Genomic DNA, 15,104 nt, shown 5'->3' on the forward strand with positions numbered 1-15,104 from the left:
ACCAGGTGCTGATGCATCTTTGCTTTTGTGCTCTGCGTGTAGTGTTCCTGCATACTATGCACACATGTTTACCCTTCTCCCGTGATGCTGTGCTTGGCATATACTCCAGCATATGTACTCCGAAGGTTCTCATTACCCCGCAGTCCTGTCTGGAGCTGCATGTGGCATTGTTACTTGCACGCCATATTTGGTATGTCAGAGAAGTCTGGTGGTGTCAGTGGTGGAGGATGGTGTCAAGAGAAATTTAGTGGTGGGGGATGGTGTCAGAGAAGTCTGGTGGTGTCAGTGTTGGGGGATGGTGTCAAGATAAGTTTTGTGGTGGGGGATGGTGTCAGTGGTGGAGGATGGTGTCAAGAGAAGTCTGGTGGTGGGGACGGTGTCAGTGGTGGGGGATGGTGTCAGAGAAGTCTGGTGGTGTCAGTGGTGGGGGAATGGTGTCAGTGGTGGGGGATGATGTCAGAGAAGTCTGGTGGTGTCAGTGGTGGGGAATGGTGTCAGAGAAGTCTGGTGGTGTCAGTGGTGGAGGATGGTGTCAAGAGAAGTCTGGTGGTGGGGACGGTGTCAGTGGTGGGGGATGGTGTAAGTGGTGTGAAGATGGTGTCAAGAAACATTTAGTGGTGGGGGATGGTGTCAGTGGTGGTGGATGGTGTCAAGAGAAGTTTAGTGGTGGGGGATGGTGTCAAGAGAAGTTTGGTGGTGTCAGTGGTGGTGGATGGTGTCAGAGAAGTCTGGTGGTGTCAGTGGTGGATGATGGTGTCAGTGATGTGGGATGGTGTCAAGAGAGGTTTGGTGGTGGGGGATAGTAATTACCTAAGTGTAGTTACAGGATGAGAGCTACGCTCGTGGTGTCCCGTCTTCCCAGCACTCTTTGTCATATAATGCTTTGAAATTACTGACGGTTTTGGCCTCCACTACCTTCTCACCTAACTTCTTCCAACCGTCTACCACTCTGTTTACAAAAGTGAATTTTCGTATATTTCTCCTGCAGCTTTGTTTTGTTAGTTTAACCCTTAAAGTGCACATCACGTCATATGACGTGCTGGACATTGTTCCAGTAAACTACGCATCACGTCATATGATGTGTTGGAGTACTACGCAAGATTTAAACAGCCCGCGGATACACGGGGTTCACCACACCTTCATCAGGGCTCTTGTAAACAGACGCCATTTAAAAAAAAAATCGTGGGCCAAACTCCCGGGTGTTATTGGCCTCAGTATTGAGTGAGCAACCAAGCCTGACACACGCAGCATGAGCTAACAACACTGCTGTTCAGCTTGTGACCACAGCATCGCCTAAAAATGCCAAATTATACTTGTTCATGCTATTATGTAGCGATGATATTATTACAGAAGACCCCTGACTGTGATAAAACTGACCAGGGTTCTGATAATAGCAGGATTGTGGTGATATTTAGCGCTGTGCGCCATGGAAGGAGGTGTAATGCTGTGGGAGGGAGGGTGGTGGCGATGTCTTTTGACTGTCTGTGGCCACCTTTTATTGACTGCACTCACCATACCAGCTTAGTGGTTCGCTATGGTGAACACAAATGTAGATACTTATATATAACATGCGTATAGAGGGTATAAACAGCAAGAGAAGGTTTGGAGCCGCCATTTTGGTGAGGGCGGTGACGTCGTCTGCACGACGCCACCGTGCAGACGACAGTGTTGTTTACTGGTTACCACGATGGTCTTTGGGCACCATACCAGTTTATTTGTGCAAGTATGATGAATAAAACAGGTAGATATTTATATATAATGTGTGTATATAGCGTAATAACACCACACAGTATTGTTGGAGGAGAAATATTAGTGCGTCTGGCCTTGAGGGCGGCCGCCGATCAGCTGACTGTGTGAGTAGCCACATCTCTGTGCCTTTACTCACCATACAAGCTTAGATGTACAGTTATGGTGAACAAAACATGTAGATACTTATATATAATGTCTGTATATAAGATATATAGCGTAATAACACCACACAGTATTGTTGGAGGAGAAATATTAGTACGTCTGGCCTTGAGGGCGGCCGCCGATCAGCTGACTGTGTGAGTAGTCACATCTCTGTGCCTTTACTCACCATACAAGCTTAGATGTACAGTTATGGTGAACAAAACATGTAGATACTTATATATAACGTCTGTATATAAGATATATAGCGTAATAACACCACACAGTATTGTTGGAGGAGAAATATTAGTGCGCCTGACCTTGAGGGCGGTCGCCGATCAGCTGACTGTGTGAGTAGCCACATCTTTGTGCCTTTACTCACCATACAAGCTTAGATGTACAGTTATGGTGAACAAAACATGTAGATACTTATATATAACGCCTGTATATAGTGAATTATAGGAAAAACATTATTGTGGGAGGAGAATGAGGGTGAGTCAGATGACTGGAGGGAGGGCGGGAGTGGCTGGCTGGTACACGGCGGTCACTCCTCATTACTTTTTGACTCATAATAGCTACTTAGTGGTTCGTTATAGTGAACAAAACATGCAAATACTTATATATAACCTGTGCTTATAGAGTAATAACCGACAAAGTATTTGTTCACTGATTGATGAACATACAATACAATACAATACAATTTTATTTAGGTAAGGTACATACATACAATAAATTTATATAAGGATTGGTTGACTTATAGGTAGAGCTAGTACATACAATGCCTAAAGCCACTATTACGCAAAGCATTTCGGGCATGATAAACTTAAATGACAAGCTTAATACTAATTGAGCATAATGAGTAGAATGAAAACAAGAAATGAAAACATAGATGAAAAAGCAGCACAAATACAATTATGTCAACAAACAGCGCTCTTTAAAGAAAAAACAGACATTGGTTGACAATAGAAGGGTAAGGTAGGTTACAGGGAATTTATTAGGTATAGCTTCGCTTTTAACTTAAACTGGTTGAGAGAGGTACAGTCTTTAACATGGTTGGGAAGGTCATTCCACATTCTGGGCCCCTTGATTTGTAGAGCATTTCTAGTTTGATTAAGTCGTACTCTAGGAATATCAAAACTGTATTTATTTCTAGTGTGGTGCTCATGGGTTCTGTTACAACCTTCTATGAAGCTTTTGAGATCAGGATTGGCATTATAGTTTAGCGTTTTATATATGTATAATACACATGAGAGAATGTGCAGTGACTTAATGTCTAACATATTCAGAGATTTGAGTAGGGGTACCGAGTGATGTCTGGGGCCAGAATTGGATATTGTCCTAATAGCAGCTTTGTGTTGAGTAATTAGAGGACGTAAGTGATTTTGGGTAGTAGAGCCCTAAGCACAAATACCATAGTTGAGATATGGATAGATAAGGGAGTAATAGAGTCACCAGGGCAGGGCGTGGTACATAATATCTGATCTTAGAAAGAATGCCCACAGTTTTTGAAACTTTTTTTGATATGTTTAGAATGTGTCCCTGGAAATTCAGCTTGTGGTCAATGATAATGCCAAGGAATTTGCCATCTAATTTGTTACAAATTTGGGTATTGTTTATTTTGAGATTTATTTGATTAGAGGATTTATTGCCAAACAGAATATAGAAGGTTTTGTCAATGTTAAGGGTGAGTTTATTGGCAGTTAGCCACAGATGGACTTTATTTAGCTCAGTATTTACTGTGGCATTTAGAGCAAGGGGATCAGGACTGGAGTAAATGAAGGTTGTGTCGTCAGCAAATAGAATTGGTTTGAGGTGTTGGGAGGCATTTGGAAGGTCATTAATGTAGATGAGAAAGAGGAGAGGGCCAAGTATGCTGCCCTGGGGAACACCAATGTTGATGGGTAGGGTGGGAGAAATTGTATTATTCACAGAAACATAATTGAATCAACAATATGCACACCATATTTTTGAGTACACCAACGATTCACTCATTTTATTATATAAATATATCAAACTACACACTATTGAATAATATTACAGCAAAAAAAGTATGAAAAATCAATCAGAGACATTTAAATAATTCGGTAATTATCTCTTTGTGGCAACTCTGGCCTGACAGCTTGCGAGCAAAAGACCGCCTGGGACGCACGCTGAGTCAGCGCCTATAATTTGCCAGACTTCCCCGCCCTATAGCGGGCAATATATGCCACTTACGATTTTTTTATTATTTTTCCCGTGATCAGTGAACACAAATTAACAGGTTAGAAAGAAAAAATAATTTTTTTTTTTTCAAAATGACATGCGCCTGTGGGGATGGCAGGATATTAAACCCCGAGCATGTTAAGGGTTAAATCTATGACCTCTTGTTCTTGAAGTTCCGGGTCTCAGGAATTCTTCCCTATCAATTTTATCGATTCCTGTTACTATTTTGAACGTAGTGATCATATCGCCTCTTTTTCTTCTATCTTCTAGTTTTTGCATATTTAATGCCTCTAACCTCTCCTCGTAGCTCTTGTCCTTCAGTTCTGGGAAGCCATTTAGTGGCATGTCATTGCACCTTTTCCAGTTTGTTGATGTACTTTTTAAGATATGGGCACCATACAACCGCTGCATATTCTAGCTTTGTTCTAATAAAAGTCGTGAACAATTTCTTTAGTATTTCGCCATCCATGTATTTAAAAGCAATTCTGAGGTTAGAAAGTGTAGCATAGGCTCCTCGCACAATGTTCTTAATGTGGTCCTCAGGTGACAGTTTTCTATCTAGAAGCATCCCTAGATCCCTTTCTTTGTCAGAATTCTTTAAAGATTTCTCACATAATTTATAGATTGTGTGGGGTCTATGTTCTCCAATTCCACATTCCATAACAATGGCATTTATTCACATTAAAATCCATTTGCCAAGTATTGCTCCATATACTTATTTTGTCCAGGTCTTCTTGAAGGGGCATGACAATCATCTAGGTTTCTTATCTTCCTTATTATCTTAGCATCATCAGCAAACATGTTCATGTAATTTTGTATTCCCACTGGTAGATCGTTTATGTAGACAATGAACATTACCGGTGCAAGAACTGAACTCTGTGGTACTCCACTCGTGACATTCCTCCAATCCGATACCGTGCCTCTGATTACTGCCCTCATTTTTCTGTCAGGAAATTTTTCATCCATGTTAGTAGCTTACCTGTCACCCCTCCAATATGTTCCAGTTTCCAGAACAACCTCTTATGGGGAACTCTGTCGAAATCCTTTTTTAGGTCCAGATAGATGCAGTCAACCCAACCATCTCTTTCCTGTAAAATCTCTGTGGCTCGATCATAAAAACTGAGTAAGTTCGTTACACAGGATCTTCCAGTTCGAAAACCATACTGTATGTCTGGTATTATATTGTTTTCAATTCTAGAATTCTAGAATTGAAAACAGAATTCCTTTGATTGACTATTGCCATGGTCTAATATATACTCATCAGCCCAGTATAGCTCTGGGGAGCCTCCAGGTCTCACCTAGAAAATGGCATTTCAATACATTCAACACTCGTTTCTGTGGGGAGCCCCTACGGCTCCCTGGAGCTTATCGGGCTAATGTGTGTTATGTTAGACCGGGACATTAGCTAAGGAGTTCAGACCTACCAGGGACCAGCGCCAGAACCTGGCCCCTTCAGAGAGGTTTCAGGGAGCAATGGCCCTGGAAAACCCCATATGGTTGGGGGTTTTCCTTATCTGCCATCGACCGGGGTTAGGCACCCAGAAAGGTAGGCGTAACAAAACAAACCCCACATGGTAAGAAACTACAACAAAAACCGAACAGAGAGGTAGAAAACTCCCTACAATCCCAAGGAAACAAGCAAACAAGCAAACATCACACTTTACTGCCGCGCCGATCGTCCGCGCAGCCCTCCCCACCCCGGGAGGGGGAGGGGGGAGCCCCGGACCTACCGCGCCGGCTGCCAAGCTCCAGTTCGTTCGCTAATGTCAACCGGGATTGACGCTTCTCTGGCCTCAGTTTCCTAGGCGGTGTTTGCCTTGTGTGGCGTTCACTGCCGTGTGTTGTGGTGTGCGGTGGCCAGGAGTACTTCATCAGTGCCGGGGCTGCATGTGCTTAGTGGCTGACTTCCCTAAGCGCCCTGTGAGTACTGCCCTTGCGTTACAGGGTTATCTTCCCTGGGGCGTTCGGGAACCATTCCCGTAGAGGTTCTTGCTGCTCGGCATTTGCCTCGCCCTTGGGGCCAGCTGGGGCTTGGGGCCCTTGTTTGGCCCTGGGTAGGGATTGGTATTGTGCTGGTTAGGGCGTCAAGGTGTTGCGCAGCCTGCCACCTAAGCGGCGGCCGGTTTCTGTTGCCTCTGGAGACGGTGTACTTTTGCGGGGTTTTTCTTTTGTTCTTCATTTTCTTGCCTGGTGGGGGTCTGCCTAAGGTGGTTATAGTTCCACTGGTAGTGTTTGGCGGCCCTCTGCTAGGCCCCCGTGCTTGTACACGTCTCAGGGGTTTTCAGTGCTATAATCTACCCTCTTGTTATGTTTGGGTTTCTTAACCGGTTAGCAACACCTTGCCCGGGCTTCCCGTAGTTGTTACCCTACGGGCCCTGGAAACCCCTGTCTGGGCTCGGGGGACCATTGCATGTGTCTTCCGGGTTCCAACCCGTCTTGAACGGGATCGTTGGTTGCTGTTCCCTTGTCTCCGGGTGACAGTCGCCATTTTTACCTCCGTCATGCTGCCTGTTGGGTCACTGACACCTTGACCCGAAGTCTTGCGAGTGATTCTCTGCTTGTTCTCCAGTACTCTCCTGATGTTATTACTGTTCAGAGTATAGGCGGCATCCGTGTTGCAAGCTAGGTTAGGTTGCTGCAACATGCTAGGTTGGTTTCCCACTCGAATGCCCGTGGCCGCCCCGTTTGGTTAGGTGCTGCTCGCCCCTTTCTCTCCATGTTCCCGGCTCCGGACCGTCTGCGGGTTTCGGGGTCGGGGCGGGGTTCAGTTGCGGCAGAGACTCGGGCGGTTTTCGGGGGATGCCCCGTTCGGGTTGGGGACGGAGGTTTGAGCCTGTGCCTCCTGCCAAGGCTTCTGGGTCTTACCAGCGGCCCTTTCTTGTTGCCTTTCCCATGGGCTCTTGCTTTTCTTTAAGGGCGGAGGGCTTGGAGGACGGCTCTGCCCCGGGGCCTCTGTTGTTGGTTCCCGGGGCTGTGGGGGTTGCCTGCTAGCAGTTCTGGGGCGGTTTTGCCCCTTCAGGGGTTTTTCTGCTGTTGGGAGTCGTTTTTCGCCCTTCCAGTCTGCTAGCTTCCCACATTTGCTGGCGTGTTTTTGTGTATTAAGCGTCAGTCACAGCCCCTGCTGGCGGCCATTTTCGTCTGCCGGTTTCACGGCGTGGCCACCAGGGCGGCGTTGCGGTTTGTTTACATGCGTCTGGGTGTGCGAGCGAGCGTCTCTGGTGAGTTTTCAAAAAATTTGCAGGGTTTTTGTTCTCCTGTTGTCGTTTCTTTGTTTTTCTGGTGTTTTCTTGCCGTTGCCTGTTCCTCTGGGAACGTTTGGGTGTTGATTTTGGGTCTGAGCCTCTGGGTTTAGGCTCAGTGCCCCTGGCTGGTATGCTTGCTCCCACACCTTGCCCCTCGGTTTTCGGTCTGTTGGGACCGTTTTCCCAGGGCGTTCTGCTGGGGTCTGTGCTTTGCCTTTTAGTGGTGTTCTCCGCCGGCAAATGTGGTTTGGGCTCCCCCTGGTTCGATTCTGGGTTCCTTTGGGTTCCTTGGTTTCGTTCTGGAGGTTTCTTCCTCTTGGGCCCCCTTTTGTGGGTTCAGGGGACTTTGTTTCCTCGTGTGACCCGGTTCTGCCTTTTGGGGTTCCGGGATCTTCCTGGCTTGCAGACTGAGCTTTTTGGGTCTTGGCACATGTTGTGGTTGTGCTGGGACTTTGTGGTTTTGCTGTCGAGGTGGGCCTTTTGATGCAGTTTTGTGCCTTCTTTGCCTGGCCAGCGTAGTGCTCTTTGCCACTAGTCGGCGGCTTGTGCTTTTACAATATATGTCCTCACCTAGTTGCGCTTGTGGGGGTTGAGCTCTGGCTCCTTGGTCCTGCCTCTCAACCGTCCGTCAACAGGTAATTACCTAAGTGTAATTACCTAAGTGTAGTTACAGGATGAGAGCTACGCTCGTGGTGTCCCGTCTTCCCAGCACTCTGTCATATAACGCTTTGAAACTACTGACGGTCTTGGCCTCCACCACCTTCTCACTTAACTTGTTCCAACCGTCTACCACTCTATTTGCGAAGGTGAATTTTCTTATATTTCTTCGGCATCTGTGTTTAGCTAGTTTAAATCTATGGCCTCTTGTTCTTGAAGTTCCAGGTCTCAGGAAGTCTTCCCTGTCGATTTTATCAATTCCTGTTACTATTTTGTACGTAGTGATCATATCACCTCTTTTTCTTCTGTCTTCTAGTTTTGGCATATTTAATGCCTCTAACCTCTCCTCGTAGCTCTTGCCCTTCAATTCTGGGAGCCACTTAGTAGCATGTCTTTGCACCTTTTCCAGTTTGTTGATGTGCTTCTTAAGATATGGGCACCACACAACAGCTGCATATTCTAGCTTTGGCCTAACAAAAGTCATGAACAATTTCTTTAGTATATCGCCATCCATGTATTTAAATGCAATTCTGAAGTTAGAAAGCATTGCATAGGCTCCTTGCACAATATTCTTAATGTGGTCCTCAGGTGATAGTTTTCTATCTAGAACCACTCCTAGATCTCTTTCTTTATCAGAATTCTTTAAAGATTTCTCACATAATATATAGGTTGTGTGGGGTCTATGTTCTCCTATTCCACATTCCATAACATGACATTTATTAACATTAAATTCCATTTGCCAAGTGGTGCTCCATATACTTATTTTGTCCAGGTCTTCTTGAAGGGCATGACAATCATCTAAATTTCTTATCCTTCCTATTATCTTAGCATCATCAGCAAACATGTTCATATAATTCTGTATACCAACTGGTAGATCATTTATGTACACAATAAACATCACTGGTGCAAGAACTGAACCCTGTGGTACTCCACTTGTGACATTTCTCCATTCCGATACATTGCCTCTGATTACTGCCCTCATTTTTCTATCAGTCAGAAAATTTTTCATCCATGATAGAAGCTTACCTGTCACCCCTCCAATATTTTCCAGTTTCCAGAACAACCTCTTATGTGGAACTCTGTCGAAAGCCTTTTTTAGGTCCAGATAGATGCAGTCAACCCAGCCATCTCTTTCCTGTAATATCTCTGTGGCCCGATCATAGAAACTGAGTAAATTCGATACACAGGATCTTCCTGATCGAAAACCATACTGTCTGTCTGATATTATATCATTTCTCTCCAGGTGTTCTACCCATTTAGTTTTGATTAGCTTTTCCAATACTTTCACTATTACACTTGTCAATGATACAGGTCTATAATTGAGGGGGTCTATCGGTGTATCGGTGTATGGTGTATCGGTTCCTGTGCCTCTTGGGCTCTGTCATGTCTACATGTGACATTGTATGGGGGTCAGCCTCGTTACTTGTGTGAGGAGTCGCCACATTACTTCTTAGTGCTTTCCCGTTCCCATTCTGACACTCAAAAAAAAAAAAAAAAAAAAAAAAAAAAAAACTTTAATTCTATCTGTGGCTCTTTTGGGTACTCAGTTTCCACCTGTGTCCCCTAGTGCGTGTGCCCCTTGTGTTACATAGCCTGTCCTTCTCAACCCTGTCGATTCCCTTGGGTATCTTGTATGTGGTGATCAGGTCTCCCCTCACTTCCTCTTCCAGCGAAGTGTGGTTTCATTCCCGTAGTCTCTCCTCATGACTTCGGTAGTGTACTTTTTCTTTCTGAAGGGGTTCTGTTCCCTTCTCTGTTGACTGGGCGCTGGGGGAGCAGCTTGCTCTGTTGCCTCTCGCTTGATCCCGCTGTTGGTGGGCGCTTTGGGTTGTCTTCCGGCCTCTGCTGGCGTCGGAGGACAGCTTCTCCCCCTTGGGGGGGGGGTTCAGAGCTGGCGGGGTGGGCTTCTTCCCTGCGCTTCGTCATTTCCTCTTCGTGGGTGCGTGGGGCGTGGTCGATCCGCCCCATCCTTCTGGGCTTCCCGTCTGCTCTTTGCAGTCATGAGCTTTTCCCGTCTGCTCTTTGCAGTCATGAGCTTTTCCAGTCTGCAGTTCTTCTGGACTACTTCCGTCTGCGCCCTGGATCCTCTGCCCTGCTCGGAGGACTGTTGTCTCCTGTTCGGATTCTGTTAGGGCCGGGTGCATGGATGGTGGACCTGGACCTCCAGGTCACTTCTTGGCACGTTCCTCTCCAGTTTTTCTGGGGCTAGCACGGTTGGTAATTACCTATGTTTACTTACCTAAGTGTAGTTACAGGATGAGAGCTACTCTCGTGGTGTCCCGTCTTCCCAGCACTCTTTGTCATATAATGCTTTGATTATAATTGTCATATTGTCATATAATGATTGTCATATGTCATAATATGTCTTCATATGATTGTCATACAATGCTTTGGTGGTGGGGCTTCAGGTTTGCTGTTTTTATTGCATTCCCTATTTTGTGAAGGGCACTTTGTATACTCTTTGCATCTTTACCGGATCTTAGTGCCCTGTCTGCGTCTGAGATTCGGTGTCTGGCCTACCTCGACGACTGGCTGGAGTGGGCTCCCAGTCAGTCCGCTTGTCTGCTCGCCAGGGGATGGTTCTTTCCAGATCGCTGGGTTTGGTTTCCTGGTGATCTGGAGGTTTTACCTTCTGTTTCCGTCCCGGGTTCGGACCTGGGCCTTGTTTCAGGCTCTTGGGCCCCTCATTGTCTTCCCTCCAGAAGTGTTACTGTGGCTGTGGTCCCGCCTTTGGCTGTTCAGGAGGGGGTCCCGGGTTGCTCAGCGGTTGCTTGGGCGGTTGTGCGGGAGTTTGCACTTCGGCGTGCTTGTCTGCCCGCGGAGTCGGGTTTGGCTCCGGCGTCGGTTGGTTCCTACGGAGACTCCACTTCCGCCTCTTGCATTCCTTGGGTTCCTCTGGGGATCTGGTGTTGGTGCTGCGTCACCAGCTTCCTCTTTGGGGTTTTCGGGGTTCCGTGCCTTGGCGGCTCCCCGAGCCTTCGCTCGATGTGTTCACGGACGGGTCGTCTCTCGGCTGGGGCTTTGTGACCAGTGCTCACCAGGTCGGCCGAGGTTGATGGAGTCTGTCTGTCCGTCGGGCTCACAGCCCGGTTCAGGTGTTCATGGCTGTCTGGTTTGCGCTTCGGAGGGTTTGGGTCACTAGGTACTCTACCATTCAGCTCTGTTTGGACTGTTCTCTGGTGGTTCTTGCCGGAACCACAGGGGGTTTGGTTAACCGTGTGGTTCGTGTCCGGGGTGTGTCCTGCGTCCTGGTGGACAGCTGTCTCGGTTCATTCCTCTTCGTGGGTTGGCCAGTCGTCGCCGATTCGTTTTGTTGGCTCTGTTGGGCTTATGGACTCCTGGCCATGGACGTCTTCGGGTCAGCGTGGTCTAGGCGTCGCCCGTTTTGTGGCGCCCTTCCCACCTGCGAGGACTTCACGGTGGAGGCTTTCGGCAGGCCTGGTCGAGGTGGGGGGTACCTGTACCTCTTCTCCCGGTCCAGCTTTTGCTTCGGGTTCTGGCTCAGTTGCAGCCCATTCCCACGAGAACAGTCCTTATGGTTCCACTGTGGCCGGCCCGGCCTTCTTTTCAGACGCTGCTTGATAGGTGTCCGTACCCGGGGCGTTTTTCCTGAGGCTTCGCCTCTTTCAGCAGGCCGAATCGGTCCTGTCCGTGACTGGTTCGGCCTTCTCTTTGGCTCTTCGCGTCTGGTATTTTGACGCAGGTATCGCCATCTCTATGGTGTTCAGGTGGCTTTGTTGACGGTGTCCCACCTGCGAGCTTCGTCTTGGAGACTGTATGACGGTTTTTACGTCTTCTCGCGTTTTGTTTCCCCTCCGGCCTGCTCATGAGTCGCCTGAGCCATCCTGGTCCTTGTTCAGGGTGCCTTCTTCTCTTCCCCTCAGTTTGTGGTAGCCCCTTCGGTTTCAGTTTCCTCCTCTTTGGTACTGGTGGTAGCTTTATTGGTGTGCAGCCTTTCTCTGTCCTGGCGACGGTCGAGACGGCTGCTTTCCGGAGGGGTTCTTGGGGTATTGGTACTTGTTTGGTTTGGCCGGGGGTGCGTCCTGTGTTGTCCAGTTGTGCTTTTTGCTGTTGCCGGCGTACCGTGCCTGGGGATGCGCTGTGGTTGATCCGGTTCCTTCGTTCCCTGTTTTCAGGGCTCGGGTTTCCCGGGTCGTCCGCAGTGTTTTCCTTCTTACTGTGGTCTGTCTTTGCGCCCGTGCTGTTCAGACGTTTGCAGCAATTGCTGCTGTGTTGGTGACGTCTCGGGCTCATTTCGGGCGCAGGGAATTGTGGGTCGCACAGGTTTTTGGCCGCCCATCCATATGTGCGTCTGTTCTTGGGCGTTCTTGTTGCCTTGGGTCGCAGGTTTGCGACCGGTTGTCTTGGCTTTGCGTTGCAGAGTTTGTGGCGGCCGCCTCCCGGGTTAGCCCTTTCTTTTCCTTCTCTTTGGGTATGAAGCTCCAGGGAGCCGTAGGGGCTCCCCACAGAAAACCAGCGTTGAATGTAATGAAACGCCATTTTCTGGGTGAGCCCCGGAGGCTCCCTGGAAACCCTCCCTCCCACCGGTCGGCGGTTTTTTCGCGTTGGTTGAAGCTTAGCTTCCGAACTGGAGCTTGGCAGCCGGCGCGGTAGGTCCGGGGCTCCCCCCTCCCCCTCCCGGGGTGGGGAGGGCTGCGCGGACGATCGGCGCGGCAGTAAAGTGTGATGTTTGCTTGTTTCCTTGGGATTGTAGGGAGTTTTCTACCTCTCTGTTCGGTTTTTGTTGTAGTTTCTTACCATGTGGGGTTTGTTTTGTTACGCCTACCTTTCTGGGTGCCTAACCCCGGTCGATGGCAGATAAGGAAAACCCCCAACCATATGGGGTTTTCCAGGGCCATTGCTCCCTGAAACCTCTCTGAAGGGGCCAGGTTCTGGCGCTGGTCCCTGGTAGGTCTGAACTCCTTAGCTAATGTCCCGGTCTAACATAACACACATTAGCCCGATAAGCTCCAGGGAGCCTCCGGGGCTCACCCAGAAAATGGCGTTTCATTACATTCAACGCTGGTTTTTTTGTTTACTTTCGGTACTCTATATGAAATTTAATATTATAATTAAAGTAATATATTATGTTTAAATTTTAAGAATATCATAACATTACAAATAAAAAATGAACATTACTTTGCATAGATTGAAAGTCAAACAGTTGCTTAACCCTTTAACTGCGTGGCCTATAAATATGACACCCCCCCCAGTGCGCAGGAAATAAATTCTCTTGAAAAAATTCTTTTGTTTTTTTTTAAAGTGTCAAAAACCCTTCCCCAAGTATGGGTATGTCAAAAAAAATTCGAACTTGTACTTACTTTGGCTGCTATGGGGTCCGTAAGTTGGCGCGTGACGTCATCATTCCCCGTTCGCCCGTGTAGTAAGCTCCCGGGCCAGTGGGGCACCCAGGGCAGGGCACGTGAGTTGCCATGAATATATTTTTGTTCATTTTTTGCACACAGTTCCAAATACATTTTATTTGTTTTTACGTGCTAATCCTATGTATAATGAACACATACACTATATTATGGCAGTAAAACATCCGTACAGTCTGAGGACACTGTGTTACATGCATGACACTTGTGTACACATATGTTGCACATATTTACCATGTATCATGCTAATTTATGTATATATACAATCTATTTACAGACTATACACTGTCACACACTATATACATTCACCATCAACACATTCAGAACACCGCGAGTGTGAGCAGCCACACTCAGCCAGCCCTCCCTCACTCCTCCAACATTGTATTCACCAACATTGCTCCTCCATATCATACAGTTATTCACACCAATGTTTCATGTTCATTTATGTATATTTACAACATATGTACACACTATACACTGTCACACACTATATACATTCACCATCAACACACTCAGAACACCGCAAGTGAGAGCAGCCACACCCAGCCAGTCTCCCTCACTCCAACATCTTGCACTCCAACATTGCTCCTCCCACCATACTGTTATTGTATTTATTACACTATTTACACATGTTATATATTCCTATCTACATGTTTTATTTACCAGACTATGCAAGTAAGCCGGTATTGTGTCCAAACAGTACAGTGTATTATAGACTGTGGGTTGGTTGGTGTTGTCGTCGTTGATCCTTCTCTATGGACAACCCAACCCACAACTCGGCAGAGTGCTTATACTAGGAGATCACCCTTGGCGCTTCTGGCTCTTGGAGAGGGGCTCAACGTCACACGTTTAGGGGATGCGGCTCCAACACTTAGCCTCGTTGTCACGTGCACACACCCACTCGAGCCGCTGTGACTCCCCACTCTCTCCTTATGAGATATGATCTCCTCAATCCCCTATGACTTACTAGTATTACCTTCTACCCTGTCCACAGCAGTGGTTCATGGTTCTTTCTCTCTCTCTCTCCTTCTTTACTACCTCCTGGGAAGCCTCACTAGGACAAGGGCAAACACCAGCAAATTGTGACACATTTACTGAACAAAGCACATACACGATACATACACACATATAATAATAATGAATCCTATACTCTATAATATCACAATCAGGTTGCACTCCAATACCATCAGAACTCTATTATCAGCTTATCAAGTGGTATCCTATCTCCTGGTTCACCACCTGATACTATTAACCTCCTCAAGTTGGTCAAGCCTACACACTGTTGCACTATCAGCAAGATAATGTATATATAGAAAATCAGCATTTGAATGCAATAACATATATCAGTATAAATGTTCATTGATACACAACAATGATTAATCGATCACTGTCAGTCCTCGAGCACATACATCTGTAGGTAATCAAGCCTACGACTGCAACTCTAAGCTTCAGAATAAATCACTCCTTGACATAAGAATGCCAACAGTCACTCACCTCTCACTGCGTCTTGCACGCTAATGACAACCAAACACTATCAACTCCCTACTAGTAATCCACCAGAACTTCCCCTTCCACCTCTGGAAGTTCACAACCCTAATATCCTTAGGTTCTTCCGGGCTTCACTACCAGGATCCTCTGCAGCTCCTCCAGGCTGCTATCATGAAGTTTCCTTGTGCAACTACGGTACTTCACCCTTCTGTTAGGTTCTTCCACAGCTCTCTTGGCTGCTACACCACCT

The 15,104-nt window shown here is 47.1% G+C and overlaps 1 protein-coding gene across 1 annotated transcript in view; it reads left to right on the forward strand.

Annotated features, from left to right (window-relative positions):
* LOC123769137 (protein unc-13 homolog 4B) overlaps positions 1–15,104 on the forward strand; it is a 441,599-nt gene that overhangs the window by 364,943 nt on the left and 61,552 nt on the right. The gene's annotated exons all lie outside the window — the stretch shown is intronic.

The sequence above is a fragment of the Procambarus clarkii genome, chromosome 66 (genome assembly GCF_040958095.1).
Source record: "Procambarus clarkii isolate CNS0578487 chromosome 66, FALCON_Pclarkii_2.0, whole genome shotgun sequence".
Taxonomy (NCBI): Eukaryota; Metazoa; Arthropoda; class Malacostraca; order Decapoda; family Cambaridae; genus Procambarus; species Procambarus clarkii.